Source organism: Bos grunniens, chromosome 10, assembly GCF_055505025.1.
Source record: "Bos grunniens cultivar Pamir isolate PY7600 chromosome 10, Bosgru_T2T1.0, whole genome shotgun sequence".
NCBI lineage: Eukaryota > Metazoa > Chordata > Mammalia > Artiodactyla > Bovidae > Bos > Bos grunniens.
The window spans coordinates 66,586,677-66,604,096 of record NC_141174.1 but is presented as its reverse complement, the minus strand read 5'-3'; the positions used below and the strand labels follow the sequence as shown (position 1 = coordinate 66,604,096).

General features: G+C 38.0%; 1 long non-coding RNA gene across 2 annotated transcripts; it reads left to right on the top strand.

The window, feature by feature from the left end:
- The first annotated feature begins 811 nt into the window (after positions 1–811).
- LOC147364731 (uncharacterized) lies at positions 812–17,034 on the top strand. 2 transcript variants are annotated; one of them, XR_015134935.1, is made up of 4 exons: positions 812–934; positions 2,423–2,503; positions 6,042–6,178; positions 9,332–17,034. It is a non-coding gene; the product is annotated as an uncharacterized LOC147364731 (long non-coding RNA). The 2 variants fall into 2 exon arrangements; XR_015134934.1 differs by lacking the exon at positions 6,042–6,178.
- Positions 17,035–17,420: the final 386 nt, after the last annotated feature.

Genomic DNA, 17,420 nt, shown 5'->3' with positions numbered 1-17,420 from the left:
GCAGAATAAGGAGGGGCCGGCAGAGGATGAGATGGCTGAATGGCATCACTGACTCAATGGACATGACTTTGAGTAAGCTCCAAAGACAGTGAAGGACAAGTAAGCCTGGTGTGCTGTAGTCCATGGGGTCGCAAAGAGTCGGATAGTATTGAGCGACTGAACAACAGTGTTAAAAGTTCCTGGGCCCTGAAAATGAAACTACTAGTAGCATATTTTAACCTGCTGCTGCTGCTGCTAAGTCGCTTCAGTCGTGTCCGACTCTGTGCTACCCCATAGACGGCAGCCCACCAGGCTCCCCCGTTCCTGGGATTCTCCAGGCAAGAACACTGGAGTGGGTTGCCATTTCCTTCTCCAATGCATGAAAGTGAAAAGTGAAAGTGAAGTCGCTCAGTCGTGTCCGACTCTTAGCGACCCCAAGGACTGCAGCCCACCAGGCTCCTCCATCCATGGGATTTTCCAGGTAAGAGTACCGGAGTGGGGGTGCCATTGCCTTCTCCATATTTTAACCTAACGATGGCTTAAAATAGTCACGCGGCCTAGCCATAGACTACCTAACGACGAAGTTCCGCTGCTTAAACGCGGAAATAATTTTACACTCTTAAGAAATTAATTAAGAAAGTATTTTTCCCTATTACCTCAAACCGGAGACGCAACCACAGGCAAAAACAGGCCGAAAGAGTGGGGCTAGAGCTATTGATTGACACACATTCCAACCAACCTACAACGGAAGAAGAGCGCGCCTGCGCAAGTCATTATCCAATCTGTACTCAGCATTAGCGGAAGAGGCGGGGCGCCTGGAAACGGCCGCCGCAGAGTTGGCGGACTTGAGAAGGAGCGAAGATGGCGGAGTGAGGCTCTTTGAGGCTATCTGGCCTTTGGGCCAGGGGGCAGGCCGGCCCCCGGGCGCTGGAGTGCTTCTGCCGGCCCGTGCGAGGTAAGCCGGGAAGGCTAGGGACGGGGGAACTAGCAGGAGGTGGCGCGGCCCAAACTATCCAAGGAACAGAGTGCACCGAGCCTGCCCGCAGCTGGTGCGGGCCTTGGCTGGGCGCTGGTTTCCTTCTGAGCTGCCCTAGGGCGGCCGCCCCTGCCTTTGAAGGTGTGTTGCGCCACTTCTCAAACCCGTTCCGCCCTGACATCAGTGCCTTGGCTTTGGCTGCATTTGTGCTTTCGGCTCGTTCCCCAATGGTTGCACCCACGCTGTTGTATATCTGGCATTTTCTGTGTCGGCCATCAGTTTATCTTTGAAGAATATCTTAGTTTTATTGGTTTGTTTCTGTTCGTCTCACAACTTCTTGCCCACTGTTTTGCCTTGAGTCTCGGGTCTCAATCGAGGCCTGTCCGAGTTCTGAGTATTTTGTGTCCCCGTCCCGTTGACCTTGAGATTTGATGTAACAGGTCAGGTTCCCCACCCTCCCACACCACCACGCCCGGGGATTTCAGTTTGAGTCTGTGTATCATGTATATACTCTTGCTTAACTCTTGTTACATCCCTTTATTCCCACTACCACCTCTCAAACTTTTTTAAGGTCTGAGAAAGCAGCTTTGTCCTTGTATGACCTGATAGTTGCCTAATGGCGTGTTAGTCTCTGCTGACTAGATAAAATTCACCATAGTTTTCCAGAGCTGAAAGAGTCAGTGTACAATTTAATTTATATATATATATATATATTTTTTTTTTATAGAGAGAATGAGGAAGAGTTTGGGGGATTATTATTAGAGAGTAATTTGTTTAATGGGGAGAGGTTACAAAGTATAATACTCAGGCATTTCTGTTCTGTTTTTGTTTAACTTTATGGGATGTGTCTTTTTGTAATTTGAGTTGTTATGAGCCCTCACATTCGGTCTTTCAGTTAAATTGTGGGAAGGGTTCCTGTTACTAGGTTTCTGAGTTGGTGAAGCCTGTTTGAAACTGGCACGTTAGTTAGGCCCGATTCAAATGACGTGTGGTAATACAAATGAATGTGACTGGTACACTTTTTGCTGGCCCTGGATTTAGCAGAGCTGAAAATACCGGGTGAAGAAATAAAACCTTTCTGTTGCTTTTGTCTGGAGTAGTTTTTTCTTTTCATTTAGGAAAGTAAAAATATGGGGCAGAACATTCTTCCTTACAAACAGGGGAGTGGTCATCTTTACTAAAGCAGAGGTCTTCTGTGGCAGGACAGGGCCCACAGCATCATCAGATTCTCAAGGGGAACCTTGTTTAAAAACTTGAGAACCACTGCTTCAGGAGTTTTGACATCTTTATAAAATTAATGCCAGTGCAGATAAAGAGTAACTTCTTTTCTGATTGTTCCTTCCAAATAGTTTTTTATAATGTTTTAAGACTTATTTGGTTGATTTGGATAATTATGCACATGGATGCATATAGCACAAATGAGGGCTATATCCTTACTGTAATTTTTTTTTCTTCCCCTTACTGCAGGAAGAACAGTTTCCTTGCCATTTAGGTGCTTTTATATTCATCTCAAAAAGAAAACAAAATGCTGAACTCGGGATTTGGCAAGTGAGTAAAAGTAGCTAACGCTTTCAAATACTGTTAAAGTAGTTCAGAAATAGCTAGATGGAAGTGGAACAAGAAATCATTAGCTTCAACTGAGAATGAATATCACAAGTGACTATAAATTATTTATATTTACGCTAAATCATTTATTTTCAACAAAAGCAATGTATTAGATATAAAAGAAAATAAAAATTTGATCATTTGCCCAAACCAATAATTTTTATTGGATAAGGAGGAAAGATTTAAGTAGACTGTAGGAGATCAGTTGATAAAATATAGATGTTACTGGGCAAATTTTAGAGTATATTCACTTAAATTTGAATTATAAAGCCTTTTCTGCTGCTACTGCTAAGTCGCTTCAGTTGTGTCCAACTCTGTGCAACCCCATAGACGGCAGCCCACCAGGCTCCCCCGTTCCTGGGATTCTCCAGGCAAGAACACTGGAGTGGGTTGCCATTTCCTTCTCCAATGCAGGAAAGTGAAAAGTGAAAGTGAAGTAGCTCAGTCGTGTCTGACTCCTAGCGACCCCATGGACTGCAGCCTACCAGGCTTCTCCATCCGTGGGATTTTCCAGGCAAGAGTACTGCAGTGGGGTGCCATTGCCTTCTCCAGTGGCACCCCACTCCATTTAAGAGTATATTCACTTAAATTTGAATTATAAAGCCTTTTCAGTACACCTTTATTATCTTTTGGTATGAATCTATTCTGAATTTACCACAGAAGTAAAGTACATTCTGTTGCTCAAAGAGCATTAAGTGACGGTGCTTTTCATAGTAGACAGTAACTTTATGTGCAAATTAGGGTTCACAGCTACTGTATTAGTTTCCTGGGCTATAACAAAGTACTACTAAGTGGGTGACTTGGAGATCAGACATCTAAAATCAAGGTATTGGGGGGACCATACTCTCCCTGAAGGCATTTGGGAAGGATTTGTTCCAGGCCTTTCTTCTAGTTTTTGATAGTTCTTCAGCTTGTGGCAGCATAACTCCATTCTTCACAGGGCATTCTCCCTGTGTATGTCAGAGTCCTAAATTCTCTTTTTATAAGGACACTAATCAGATTAGGGGCCCATTTGGCTTCAGTATGACTTCATCTTAATTAATTACTTATGCAGTGACCCTGTTTCCAAATAAGGTCACATTTTGAGGTACTTGTAAGACAACATACAAACTTGGGGATGACATATGACATAGTTCAACCCATAATGTCTACTTAGTCTTACACCTTGATTATAATATATGAAAACATTCAATGTTCAACTGCTTTACGGATTAAAATCTTGTATCCCAATTTTATAAGGTGCTTAAATATAGTCAAACTCATAGAGCCTGACAGTAGAAGGATGGCTGCCAGGGGCTTCAGGGAGTGGAAATTAAGATTTATTTAATCAGTACAGAGTTTCAGTTTTGTGATACGAAGAGTTATAGAGATGGATGGTGGTGATGGTTGCACAATAATGTGAATGTACTTAATGCCATTGAACTGTACACTTAAAAGGGTTAAGATGGTAAATTGTATGTTATGTGTATTTTACAATTAAAAAATGAAAAAAGGTAAGTGAAAAGCTCCAACTATGTATATTTTAATGTTAAGAAAAGGAATAAAAATGGAGGAAACAGAATAAGTGCCCTTTAGTTGGTAAGCATCTTTGTCTTAAGCTTGTAGAGTAAAGGCTTTGTTGCTTGGATTTATAACCTTAATTAAGTCCATGTACTGTTGAATAAAAATTCAGCTGAGTTAATTAATTTTAATTGACGCATAGTTGATTTACAACGTTGTCTTAATGTCTCCTATACAGTAAAGTGACTTAATTATACATATATACACACACACATTCTTTTTTATGTACTTTTCCATTATGGTTTATCCCAGGACTTTGAATATAGTTCCTTATGTTAATACAGTAGGACCTTATTCATCCATTCTGTATATGATAGTTTGCATCTAGTAACCCAAACTCCCACTCCATCTCTCTCCTACCTCAGCTCCCCCTTTGCAACCACAAATCTGTTCTCTATGTTTGTGAGTCTATTTCTGCTTCATAATAGGTTCATTTGTGTCATATTTTATATTTCACACATCAGTGCTATCATACAGTATTTCTCTTTCTGACATCACTTAGGATGGTAATCTCTAGTTGTATCCATGTTGCTGCAAATGGCATTATTTCGTTCTTCTTATAGTTGAGTAGTATTACATTGTATATATGTGCCACATCTTTATTCATTCATCTGTTGCTGGACATTTAGGTTGTTTCCACGTCTTGGCTATTGTGAATAATGCTGCTGTTAATATAGGGGTGTGTGTGTCTTTTTTAATTATGTCAGCAGAATAAAGATCAGATTGGCTTCATTAAATGATTCATGAGTCAGGAAGCCTCTCATCTAGCAGACAGAAAGGAGCTCCACTGAGCTGTAGAAGAGGAAAGGTGGGAATGGGGCAGAAACAGGGAATTATTAGCAAAAAATACATTATTTCAGGGAAGGTCATCCTCCTAAGAGGAACAGAAGGGTCCTGCTGACCAGGCAATTCCAGACTGACTGGTTAAAGGTTACATTTCTGCAGGAGGTTGAAACTGCAGTTAGGTTAGGTATTAAAGTCTTGGTTTGGTGATGTGGGGTTAGCATAAGGGACTCCATATTGGGCCTGAGTAATAGAAATTTTACATTTGTATAGAAACCTATAAATCAATAGGGAACTGATAAACACTAATCAGTGCTTTGGTACTTAAAAGTAAGTGCTTTTGTATTTACAAAGCACCTTTAAATTCTGGTGGAGAATGATCTCTAGTATACTTTAAAGGAAAAAGCAGGGTGCAGAACAAGGTGTATAGTGTACTTTCATTTATAGGGAGGAAATAAATCTACTTAAGCAGATGTATATTAGTATAGTCTATCCATATTTGGGGGCGGAAACTGTCTAACAAACCCTCCATTTGTTTCAAATAGGACACTAAAACTTAATTTGAATGACAGTGATACTGACTTTGTTTTATGAAATGTGTTCTGAATTTACATAGCAAAGTAAGAAAGTACTTAACTCCTATGGTATATCATTCTTCACGTCCTTAGAGGAAGCAAAGTGTATGAGCTATTTATTGATATATAACTAATTACCCAAAATTTGGTGGATTAAAACAACAATAAACATTCATTGTCTTTCACAGTTTATGTGGGTCAGCAGTTAGGGAGCAGCTTGGATGGTTTCTGGCTTGATGTCTCATAAGGTTATATAGTCAAGATACTAGCTGGGATGGTAGTCATCTGGTCTGATTCTATGGTGGCTCGTTCACATGGATAGCAAGTTCATGCTGGTGGCGGAAAGCCTCAGTTCCTTCCACTGTCAGCCCCTTCCAGGGCTGCTTGAGTGTCCTTATGATACAGCAGCTGGCTTATCCCAGAACAAGGCAGGAGCCTCAGTCCCACCTCTGACCTTGCCTCAGAGGTTAGTCACTCACTTCCTCATTCTTTTGCTCATTGTTTGAACACTAACTAGTATACTGCAATACAATTTTGACACTAATCATCTGGAATTAATGCAGACCCCTCCACCCAAGTCAAAGGACATGACCCCCAAGAAGACTGCCCTTACTTTAGATGTCAGCTGTATTTTGAAGGAACCTCAGGACACTTCTACTTCTGACCAACTGGCTGCAGATTCAGGGATTCCAATGACCCTGTAAGAACCAATTTTGGGTTTTGTTGGTTTTGTATGTTGTTTTTCTGTTCTCCGTTTATCTGAGCTCTAATATTTATTTTTCCCTTCTTGCTGCTTTGGGTTTAGTTTTACTCTTTTTCTAGTTCCTTAATATATAAAGTCAGGTTGTAGATTTGATACCCTTCTTTTTCAATTTAAGCATTTACAACTATAAATTTCTCTCTCAGCACTGCTTTTGCTGCATCCTGTAAGTTTTGGTATATTGTGTTTGTTTTCTTTTGTCTCAAGATTTTTCTTTTTTGACTGCACTATGTCTTCATTGCAACACACAGGCTTAGTTGCCATGTGACATCTTAGTTCTCTGACCAGGGATCAAACCCATGTACCCTGAATTGGAAGGTGGATTCTTAATCTCTGGACCACCAGGGAAGTTCTTGCCTCAAGATATTTTCAAAGTTCCCTCATGATTTCTTCTTTGACCTGTTGGTTGTGTCGGAGTATGTTGTTTAATTTCCACTGGTTCACTTACCATAAATTCCAGAGATTTGTAGTCTCCCTCTAGGGACAAGGGGCAGTCAAAATTTTTTATTATACAGTGGTTACATAGCTCAACCTTGATTCATTTTTAGAACAGATAATTAAAGGGGTTAAATACCAGGGGCAGCAATAAGGGGGGAACACCTTAGAAGCTGACTACTACATAAAGTCATTTGACTCAGATCCAGCAGGCACAAGAGCTACATTGAAAATTCCTGTTTTATCTTTTCATCCTCTTAAGTCAAATTTTTTAATATAAAACCTTTACTTTCATAAATTAAAAGTAAATTACTTTTTTCCTGTATCATCAGCAGCAGTAAACAAGTGAGTTTAGGGACCCAGAAATGCCTAGTAAGGCACCACCTTTACAGAATGTGTGTGTAAGTTTTATAGATCACAGTGTATAGGTGTAGTTTCTTCTAACTCTGCTGCTGCTGCTGCTGCGTCACTTCAGTCGTGTCCGACTCTGTGCGACCCCATAGACGGCAGCCCACCAGGCTCCCCCGTCCCTGGGATTCTCCAGGCAAGAACACTGGAGTGGGTTGCCATTTCCTTCTCCAATGCATGAAAGTGAAAAGTAAAAGTGAAGTTGCTCAGTCGTGTCCGACTCTTACATGGAATTTTCCAGGCGACTCTAGAACATGTCTTTAAATTTTAGCTCATGTTGGCTAAGTGTATTTAAGAGCCCTGCTATTCATTCATTTATTCAACAGATTTTTATTAAGTGCTTACTATGGGTCACACACTATTCTAGGTGCTTGGGATTTCAGTGAACAAAACAGGTTCCTTCCTGGTGGAGTTTTCATTTTAGGACACAAGACAAACTTAACGGAGGTCGCCATAAGTTTGTTTTCTATGTGAGTCAGTTTCTGTTTTATAAACACATTCTTAAATCATTTTTTAGATTCCACATGTAAGTGATACCATACAAAACTTGTCTTTTTCTGACTTACTTCACTTAATATGACATCTCTAGGTTCATCCATGTAGCTGCAATAGCATTAAGGAAAAGGCACATTTAAAAAAACACACACAAAAAAACTTCTTTGGTACTTGTTTGGTTTACATAGAATTCTTTCAGCATATTTATTTGTAGAAAGAACTAGCTTTCCCCTTCAACATTACTACCAGTTAAAACTGAACTACAGAAAAGTCTAGTGGCTGGTACAAACCTTGAACTAGCCAGATTAAGTTTCTATAATGAAATAGCTCTGTTCTCTAAAGCATTCTTAAGGCCTGTCTGTGGATCTTCTCAGTTTTTCCTCTCATTTCCTCTGCTGCATTTATACCAAAGGCAAGTTCTGTAGTTCTTTTCCTTCTATTTGATTCTGAATTAATTTACATTTGCCTTTTGTAGGTTTTAAATCAGAACTGTCAGCAGTCTTGCTAGTTAGGTTTGGAATTGAGGTTTTTGTTGTTTAATCTCTGTTGCATACTAAAAATGGAGGGCTAGGAAGACTGGTTAGCCAGTCACCATTGGCCATTTTTGTAAGCTTAAGTAAGCATTTGATATGCATTTGTAACTTGTTATTTTATATACACATGTACATAAAATTTAGACTTCTCAGATGGCACTAGTAATAAAGAATCCACCTGCCAATGCAGGAGATGCAAGAGACACAGGTTCAACCCCTGGATCACAACATCCCCTGGAGTAGGAAATGGCAACCCACTCTAGTACTCTTGCCTGGAGAATCCCATGGACAGAGGAATCCCATGGATCCTGGTGGGCTGCAGTCCATGGGGTCACAAAGAGTCGAGCACGACTGAGCACATACACATATAGATGAAATTTATCATCTTAACTGTATTTAAATGTGCAGTTCAGTGGCATTAAGTATATTCACATTGTTGTCCAACCATTACCACTGTCTTTTTCCAGAACTTACTCACCATCCCAAACTCAATACCCTGTAGTCAATAACTCCCCACTCCCCCAGTCCCCCCAGTTCCTAGTAACCTCTATTCCACTTTCTTTCTCTATGAATTTGCCTCATCTAGGTACCTCGTGTAAGTGGACTTTATACATTATTTGTCCTTTTTTGTCTGATTTACTTTTGCAAATATTTACAATTTAAGTGTTATGTTCAATTCCAATGAACTGCTGCTGCTTTTACATGCTTGCATTGGGTGATCATGGTACAGTACATACTGTTTTACCTGTGGTTATAGTTTACAAACTTTTTATTGTTCACTCTTAGTCTTAGGTAGTTGAAGATAATTCTTAGTAAGATGATACACATGGTTTTGCCTGTTAAGTATTTAAACATCACCTTTGAAGTACAGTACTGCTTTTAAACACAGATGTTTTACATAGAATCATTTCATGGTTATAAAAACTTGGAATATATTACTGATTTGTGTAATATGAAATTGGTATGTATACCTCATTTTATATAATACTAGTTTTTATATAAATCTAACTTTTTGTGTATACTTACATATTTTTTCTGGCTATTGCTTCTGCTTTTCTGATAATACTGAATTTGGTGGTGTGGTTGGATATTTTCTTTTAAACAATATGCAATCCAAGCATTTTTTTTCCCCTGGGTTTTTAAATACTACTTTTAAAAAGTAAGCTCCTGTAGAAGTACCTATCTTAATCCTTCTGTTTTTTAATTTATTTTGTATTTCCAGGTATTTCTGCATTGTCTCCTGGAGTGGGGTAGTCCTACTTCTCTTATCTGGTCACCTTCCCTGTTGAAATGTGGATGTCTCTTCTCTATACTTTGCCTCCATGACTTGGACTGGAAAGGCTGCTCTTCTTTTTGCTGCCCACTCAAATTCAGCACAGAGAAGCCCTGGGGTAGAGTCATTCCGCCAGATTCTCCTGGAAGAGAAGCGACTGACATATATCTTCAGCTGCTCTTTGCTCAATCAGAAAGATATTTCAAAAGCTGAAGGCTGATGTCTGGTTTGAAACAGATGCTTTGATGGTGATATTTGTGAATTCTTTACCTTTTGTTCCAAACAAGAAGACTGAATATAAATAGCAGGTATCGGTATGACATCAGGGTTTGGGGGTTTTTTTGTCTTCCAGTTTTAATCACTATCATGATAAGCACAGTTGAGACTTGCAACAGTAAATTCCAGATATATGTTCTAATGTGAAGTGAAAGAGATGCTTAAAGAGATGGCTTACATATGTATCTAAATCCTGGCTTATCCTTTGACATGGATTTACTAGATAAGAACAAAGGTCCCATTTTGCAATAAAACTCTTGATGTGATAAAGAAGTAAAAAGACAAGATATCACAAGGTTACTTCCATATGTGAATAAACCATCACAAACCTATAAATAGCTATTTTTACATATGTAAGCCCACAGTTTGGGATGATAAGAGGAATTTTTCTCCTGGAGAAGGAAGCTGTGGTTGACTTCATTCTCAGAAATCTTTGGGAATTTGATATTTTTAAATGTTTTTTCATTCATCTAAGGAATGACCACATTGTGCAGATGCTAACCTTATGAATGCATGCTTGGGTTTAGTGAAAGACTGGTAAAAGGAAACAACAGTTTTGACTCCAGTGATGGAACCCTCTTCACTTCTGTAGCATGAGAGACCTACTGTATTACAAAGTGCTTCATTCTTTTTTGTGGAGTCTTACATAGCGCTTGAGACTCGGTTTTACATGCTGCTAAGGCTGGAAGAAAAATGGCATAAGTGGATTTTCTGTTCAGAGGATATGATGGACCCTACAGTATGAACTGCCTCAGCTATGGACATAGAGGAGTGGAGGAAAAAAGGAGGAAAGTTTCCGTATTACTCCTTTCCCCTAGGAAAAAGAAGTGAAAATGCTTTATGCAGCTCTGTCTGAGTTTATGGTGTTTCACAGGCTTACAGCTCTGTTTTTTGTAAAAGGATAAATAACTTTTTTCCTTTGACCCAAGATGGGTTCTTGGGTATTTGATTTGTTTTTCTAGGCAATAGGTGTAATGTTTGACTGAAAAGGCTTGGACTCAGGTAACTTTCTCCAGTTGGAACTGAACTTTCTCATCAGAGAATGGACCTCAAGAAGAAATGTACCCAAACGTGATTGGTTCAGTGTAGATTTAGAAAAATTCAGAGTCTGAAAAAAAGGGGAAAAAAACCCTCTCAAACAGGAAAAATAATTCCACTAAGAAAAGTAATGTACTTCCTTTCTGTTAAAACATATATTATCTGATGAACAGTCTATAGGGTAAAGCTGTCCTTACTTCCAAATCAACAGAGGACCACTGTATGAATTTCCAGGTCTTTACATAAGAAGGAAACCTTTTATAATAAATCTGTGAGTAGAGAAAGAATTTAAAGCTGCTTTGATGAAATTAAGATCAAATCATCTTAGATCATCTCTGTGATATAGGGAATGTTTGCCCAGGGCCATACGTGCTATGCTGCTGAAATTTTGGGAAAGATTTATCAGAATTTGAGAGAGATAGAAACAGCCAAAAGTGGAAAATAATTGAGCATTCTTAATCATTAGTTAATGGTCAGCTAGTTTGCATGGACATAAAACATTTTGGCAAAATAATTACATAATATAGATAAAATATAATTTCCTTTAATTGTGAGCAATTACTCAGTGTAAAGCATAGTCAAAGTAGCTTGGATAAAGGTAACTTAAATTTTTCTCTTAGTAACTTCTCAGCCATTTCCTGATGTTTTCTCAGTATTTTGGAATTGTCAAAAAACAGTGTAGGAATGCTTTAGGAATAGAACCTGCCTATATGAGTCCCGTTGGTACATTGAAAATATCAGCATTTGTTTGTTAAACCCATCTTCCCCCCTTTATTCGTCAAGAATCATTTGGCAGGGTATAGAAGAGACGGGTATCAGCAGCACCAGTGAAACTGTCTTTCCCGCTTGTTTAAATACGTGTGTGTGTATCAGACTCATCTTCTCAAGTTGCTTTACATATTTTCATTTCACAGCTAAGAGACCACTGCTTAATGCTTTCTGTCAAATTGTTTCTGCATCTTGCATGATTTTCATCAGATGGCATTTAACAAAATGGGTATATTCCAGTTGTACTTGCCCATTGTTTACTCCTACATTGTTTTCCCTGATGTATTTTGTTCCACTTCATGATGGCAAAAGCTGGAATTTTAGGCAGGACTATGCCTCGGTCTGTAGCTGTGCCTACTTCCTTTACTTTGTTCATCCATGTTAGCTGGCATTTTTTCTTTTAAAAAGTTGAACAAAAACGGGATATGTGCAATAGAAATATATATATGTATATTTTTTTTTCTAAATACTTGTGGACAAATGTTACAAGTTGTTTAAGAACAACAAAATCACCAATGTCTTCCATTTTGAGATGTGTATAGTTTTGTAAGCATTAGTGCTTGGTAGCATATTGTAGTGCCATGTTAGGGGTTAGTGCATGAGCCTAGTAATACTTTAAACTTCAGGATGAATTACAGAAAATAATAGTGTAAAAAGATTGGGAAACCTAGACCTTTTTTTTCCCATAAATATTTGAATCTGTGATATTCTCCCTGGGGAAAAAGAGATTAAAGCCAAAAGTACTCATTTAGGAATAGAAATGTGGGGTCACAACATGAGATACTGTCTTTGAGGATATTTAAGCTTTCCATGAGGTAGCTGGAAAGCAGTTGCCTTTGTGTCTTTATGAAACCTTACATCAAAATGAGGCCCTATTTCATGATTCGGCTTTGCTCTCTTAAGTTTGAAGTGAGATTGTTCTTACACTGTTTTCGCATTGTATGTCTGGTAGGTTTATTGTTTTCCCACTCCTTTTGCATCAGATTATTTTATATTGCATGTTACCAAGATTCTGTGTTTATTGTTCAAGTGACTTTTTCTAATCTGCAGGCCATTTATGCTTCCATCTACAGTATGCTACATGTTAACAGAACAACACTGATCAGTAGTTCAGAGTGTCCTAGATGAATTTCTCATGGGTTTTTCCTGTTTCTAAATCTGCTGAATTGTGTATTGATGGGATTCCAGACCTTTTCATGAGAATTGGAAATGTAGCTAAATGGAGCCTACCTAGGCTAGAGAATTAATATTCTCTGCTTGGTTATAGTAATTGCCTCAGACAGCTTTCACTTTTTTTGCTTTCCTTGTAGAAATAAAAGTTTGTTTTGTTCTGAAAGCATAGCTTTCTGTAGAAAAGAAATTCCTATCTCTAAAAGTTCTCTTGAGAACTTGGAAATGGCAGTTTTCTGGGGTGATTTTTAGATCTCAAGAGAGTTCAGGATACACAGATTCTACGTTAGTATGATAGGAAATGCAAAACATTTTTAATGTGGTATGACACGTGCAGAAGCAGGCTTAAACAAATCGACTCCTGGGCAGCAGATCTCCAGGGACCCAGGTTTAGGTTCTTAGATTGTATTTAAAGTGGTTGTACTCTTGGTTCAAGTAGTTTAGTGCCTGGGAGAATCCACTTCTGAAAAGCATTTCAACGTTTTTAAAAATACCTCTGAAAAGGTAATGAATGCAAAACAACAGAGTATATAGGAAAGGATATTTCCTGTTGCCAAAAAAAAAAAAAAAGCCATAAAACAAGCTCATAATTTTCAAGAGGTAGAATTTCAGTAGCAATAACAGTTTTGCATGTATAATAAGTTGCATTAGCAAGGCTGTACAATAGACTACTACTTGAATTTGAGACTCTGTGATCAACAGAATTCCATGAAAGGAAAAAGATGTTTTGGATAAAGAGTGTATAAAGGTACTTAAAAAAACTATGAATGTGCATGAATATATCATGTGAGAAATAGCAACTTTTGTGTTAAGTCAAAGTTTAAATACTTGGTTGCTAGAGCAGAGGTTCTTTAGAGCCTCATTAAATTAACCTTATCTGATGCTTAACCTGGAAACATACTCCTGCTGATGTATCCCCACTGAAGCTCATCGTGTGGGGATTTTGCTCATGACGTTTCTTTAGCAACAGGCCATTTATAAAATGGTGTACATTTTGCTTTGTCACCTCATCTTTCTGCATTAGTTTCCTGGGTACATTTTTTAAAGAGAGAAAAGTTTGTTGTGTGTATATATTTATGGTTTAAAAAACAAACCAAGAGCTTGGATAACTGGCTTTTCCACATGCCTATTAGTATAGGGGAGTTAGGATTTAAAGGTGTTAAGCAAAAGGACTGAAAGGAATGGCCAAAGACAGTACATCATCTAATGTAGATGTGCTAAGGCCTGTGGTCTATGACAGCTTATTTTAACAGGAACCCAGCAAACTAGTTTCTTGATCTGAAGAATAACACAGCTCTCACATCTGGATGTAATGGTGGAACAAGGGCGACTGCTTTTACCTCATGTTCATCTTGGCCATTTAGTACCTTGAAGATTCCCAAAAAGTGTGTGTTCCCTTGTTTCCCAGGGGGAAAAGCTGAAAGAGAAATAGAGTGGATCTAAGAAAATAGTGCCTCTTGAGTACTAAATTCTTAAATGGCAACTCCAAAGGATAGAGAAAGGCTATATTAAATGATTATAGCTCCTCTTTGTATGTCCTATGCCTTCAGTTGGTGTCAGAGGCATTGGAATAACCAAGCAATATTCAGACATCTGCACGATCATGAGGACACCACTGCATATTACAGTGATGTCAACAGTTTAGTTACTTAGAACAATTAAAGATTACCCTCAACAGCCACATTAATAGTTATAAATGCTCAAATGTGCTCTTAAGTTTTTGTGGTCTCAAAGTATGGTTGATTATTTTTCAATATTGTGACCCCATGTTTACTCTTTATGTACCTGTGATATGCAAAATATAAAGAGACCCTTGGCCTCCAGGAGTTTACATTCTCATGGTGCTGCTGGTACAAGCAAATTGCTTCTAGTTCATTCAGAACATTGCTTGGCTGTTAATTATACCATGTTTGGAAGGATTCCTTGGCCAACAGTTTTCAAAAGCAGAGGGCTATGCTAAACTTCAGGGCATTGATTTTTGAGTTTACATTGTATTAGCTCTGCTGTTCATAAACTCCTTTTCCCCAGGGAGCTGTGCAGGTATGCTCATTAACGTGAATCAGAAACCATTCTGCCTAAGAGCATTTTCATCGTCTGTACCACCTATGTATGCTCTTCTATGCCATCACTGTCAGTAAATGGCCAAGAAAACTTAACTGCTCCAAGAGGACATCTGTCAGTACTCTTTTCCCAAATTTTTACATTATTCTCTACCCGAAAGGACCAGAATTTGCAATTTAGCCTTTTATAACTGAATAGTGGTCCTAATTTTAACCTTTTTGTGTGTGACTTTTGTACCTCTATTCTGAAGCAGCATTGTGATAGATGTGGAGCAGCTGCCTGCATTTCTAAGCAATCACTTTATTAACCTGTATTTACAGTGGAAACTGCATGTATCCTTGTAATTTCCCCTAATTCCTCTTAGTCAAAGAGTTTACTCTGCATGTTTATTAAAACTGGGTCTGGATGAAAGTATGAGCAATAGTGGCAGGCCCATAACTCTTAAGAGTATAATATTCCTAATGCATAGTTGAAAATGTACAGTGTTAATGTGGTTACTAGTAATTATATATATCCATTTATTAGTAATGAAGCAATAGAGACTTAAACCACTATCTTGAATTTATTGTTTGGGTCATTAGTTTTCATTTTCTAAGTAAAGACTCTTTCTTCCATTGAAAATGGGAGCTAGAACAGGGGCAACCACAAGACATTCAGACTGTCAAGAATAGAGCATAACAGTGCTCACCCTCTAACCTCTTGCCTGGTTCCATTAGTCCCTAAGCATGTTTAAAAACAAAAAGCACAAACTAAGCATGTTGAGTAAAAAGCTGCTGTGGCTCTAATAATCAAGTGCAGAGTTTCAGAAAGGGTATGGAGTGCCAGTGTGGAAGATGTAACCAGGAATGGGATTTATCTGATAAAGTTTATGTGGCTTAAGTTTGGATCTCTTTTAAGACTAGAATCTTGAAAGTGAATATAGAGACAATAATGCACGTATTTCAGATGTTGCAGGATTTTCAGGTAACTGGGCAGCTCTTTGGATGGTACTGCTATTAACCAGCCGTAAGAGTTCCTTCCAGCAAAGGAGCCCTTTACATTTTATGGAAATAGTCCTTAAAATACACACACATCTATGGTTTGGTTTCTCTGTTGTTCGTGTATTCAAATTTTCAAAGAAAAGTTTTATAGCCAGAGTTTTATCCTTAATGTTTTGGTTAGACTTCATAATTTGTTGCTTAAAGTTTTTTATGACAGGTAAAAAGAGCAGCTTTTCCCATTTTGAAGAAAAACCTTGTCATTTATTTTCTTGATGTAGAAAATAGACCAGTTTATTGTGATAGCTTACAATTTTTTGAGATGATTTCTGATTTTGAAATAACCCATGTAAGAACATGTGATAATGACAAATGTACAAATGGGATTCATTGTATCTGAAAGAGGCCTAAGTAGAAGAGAATTCAGGATTAGACTGGTTTTCACTAGGCACCATCCAGTTTCACATTCTGTGATTGAAAAATATTTTTTCCAAAATTATTTCAACCTGATTTTAATCTTTGCTGTGGGATTTGATTCCAAATACCTTTGGATAACTTTCCAGTAGTTAAAAATTGAATTACTAATAGTCATTTCACTCAGTTCAGGAAGTGAAATGTCATATCCTATATGTATATCCCGTATGTAAAGTTTCTCTTTGGTACTTAACGATAACATGTCTGCCAAACAAACCAGTAAAGATTGAAGAATGTAAAGAAAGTAAAGATTGGAATGGGTAATTGTAATAATGCAGTAAATTATGGAGATTGAAGAAGGAGCCTCTTCACGGAGTTTCTCTAATCTTTGTCTCCATTATTCCACTAGGGCATATTAAAATGTTAATATTAGAAATCCAAACATCACAGATTTCTCCAGGAACTCATACTTCTAAACCTTTAAGTCAGAATAGATATGTTAAGGTTAGAATTTTCAGATTTTGTCTCCTTTGGTGATGGTATGCCACACTATAGATTAAAATGTTTTTCTCCCAGGGATAAGTATTCTGGCAATAATATCATCAGTCCTTAAGCAACAGTAATGTTTTCACCCTTACCTTAAAACCACCTATCACTGGTAATTTTAAAAGATTCATATTAGAATAACCTTCACATAGACTTACTTCACTAGCTTGTTTTTACTGCTCAGCATCTTCTCCCTCCCATGGTATATAAGATAATGCTAAAAGACTTTAATTGACTGTTTGGAGTTTTACAAAAGGCCGCTTGCTTTCTAATCTATGCATCTTTGGGACTGTAGATGAAATTTTATTCTTTGCTGTAAAAAGGAACTGCTGTAAGAGTTAGAAACTCTGCACCTGTGTACATATATATTTTGGCAATAAAGCAGCATGGGCTGAGAATGCACTGAAATTTTACTGTGGTATTATTTGGAATGGGTAATTTTAATAATGCAGTAAATTATGGAGATTGAAGAAGGAGCCTCTTCACAGATGTGTGCTGAGGTAGGCTCCAGATGTCAAACAAAGGACCTGGGTTTCTTGATAACAAGTTGTAGCAGTTTCTGGTGTAGTTCAAGGAAAAAACAGGTAACCATAAGAATAAAGAGGCACCACATTTAAAGTATGCCCTTATGCCATCCCCTTTTTTAACCTAAATTTAGGACCAACTTTATGCTAGGTCTAGGAGCAAATGTTTAGTTTCTGGTAAGGAAATAAGTGAGCTAAGTTCAGTAATGATAAAATTATTGCAGATAATCCATTCTATCTGAAATATATAAAACATTGAAGATG